Source organism: Magnolia sinica, chromosome 18 (genome assembly GCF_029962835.1).
Source record: "Magnolia sinica isolate HGM2019 chromosome 18, MsV1, whole genome shotgun sequence".
NCBI lineage: Eukaryota > Viridiplantae > Streptophyta > Magnoliopsida > Magnoliales > Magnoliaceae > Magnolia > Magnolia sinica.
This window is the reverse complement of record NC_080590.1, coordinates 48,586,134-48,587,850: the sequence shown is the minus strand read 5'-3', so window position 1 is coordinate 48,587,850 and position 1,717 is coordinate 48,586,134. Positions and strand designations below refer to the sequence as shown.

Below are 1,717 nucleotides of genomic sequence, written 5' to 3'. Positions count from 1 at the left end.
CTGAGGATGAGATGAGGTGCATCATGCACCCCCGCCTCCTACTTTATGAGATTATCTACAACCGACGGTGAGCACACCGTTTTGCATGGTTTTTTCAGAGAATACAGGACATATGGACATCAAGCTAGGAGTGATCCAACTCATTCCAAAGTTATATGGACTTGAATTTGAAAATCCATATCTACACATGAAAGAGTTTGATGAGATAATAGCCACTTTATACTTTCCTAATGTGTCTAAAGATACGATCAGGCTGAAACTCTTTCCCTTCTCCTTAAAAGAAAAGGCTAAGACGTGGTTGCACTCACTACGTCTATGATCAATTGGTAGATGGAACGACATAACAAGATAGTTCATTAAGAAATTCTTCCCATATCATAAAACGAATACCCTCAGAAATCCAATCATGAACTTCGCCCAAAAGGAAGATGAAACATTCTTCTAATGTTGGGAGCAGTTCAAGGATCTTGTTAGTTCATGCCCACAACACGGCTTTGAAACATGGTGCATAACAAGTTTCTTCTACGATGGGTTGACATCTTCCATGCGCCAAATGGTCAAGACAATGTACAATGGGGAATTCATGAATAAAGATGTCGATGATGTGTGAGATTATTTTGACAAGCTTATTAAAAACACACAATTATGGGATATCTCTCCAAAACTTAGCACCACTTTTAAACTTACTCAATCAAAGGAAAATGGAAAAATGTATCTTTTAAAAGAGGAAGATAATATAAATGTTAAAGTGGCCAGTCTCACAAGGAAACTCAAGGCCATGGAACTTAAGAAGGATAAGGCTAAGGACGTTGTTTACGGTATTTGTGCTTGCAACATACATACAACTGAAAATTGTCCAACAATACCTACTTTTCAAGAGGTATTGAATAAGCAATCAAATGCCATAAACAATTACAAAAGACCTTTCAAGGGACCCACCTCAATACTTACAATCCTAGTTGGAGAAATCATCCAAACTTCAGTTAGAGGAATGGACAAACTGCTACTCCTCAAGGATTTCCTAACCAGTTTCTAAATCAATGGAAACCTCAAGAGGATCCGGTCTTAAAAATATTCAAGACCAAGAGCTGTACAATCAGAAGACGGAACAAACATTCCAAGATATTAAAACCACATTGGGAATGCTTGCAACGTCTATATAAAGGATGGAATCACACTTAACGAGTGGGGAGAAAGGGATGCTTCTAGTCCAACCTCTCCCCAATCCTAAACCGTAATATGAAATAAGTGATCCAAGCTCTTCAAATCATATAGAGCAGGCTAAGTCTATCACCACTCTTAAGAGTGGAAAGACAATTGATAAGTCTATTCTGGTAAGGGTTGAAAAGCCTAAGGACCAGGAAGAAGACAAGAATGATGGACCTAGCACTTCTCCACATGGGTTAGAACCGGAACCTCAAGGCAAGCCGATTGCTCCATTCCCTCAGCGGTTAAGTGCACCAAAATCTCTATCCAACTCTCAGAATATTCTAGAGGTGCTTAAATAAGTAAAGGTCAATATCCCTCTACTAGATGCAGTTAAACAAATTCCTTCATATGCTAAATTTCTGAAAGACCTATGCACTACTAAGAGACAGTAGAGTATTTAAAAGAAAATATTTTTGACAGAAAAAGTGAGTGCCATCCTCAAGTAAGATGTGCCACAAAAATACAAGGATCCCGGTAGCCCAACTATCACTTGTGTAATTGGGAACTA

General features: G+C 38.6%; 1 non-coding gene across 1 annotated transcript; it reads right to left on the bottom strand.

Annotated features, from left to right (window-relative positions):
* Window positions 1-388: 388 nt before the first annotated feature.
* On the bottom strand, window positions 389-495 carry LOC131234060 (small nucleolar RNA R71). Its single transcript, XR_009165474.1, has one exon. It is a non-coding gene; the product is annotated as a small nucleolar RNA R71 (small nucleolar RNA).
* Between the last annotated feature and the right edge of the window lie 1,222 nt (window positions 496-1,717).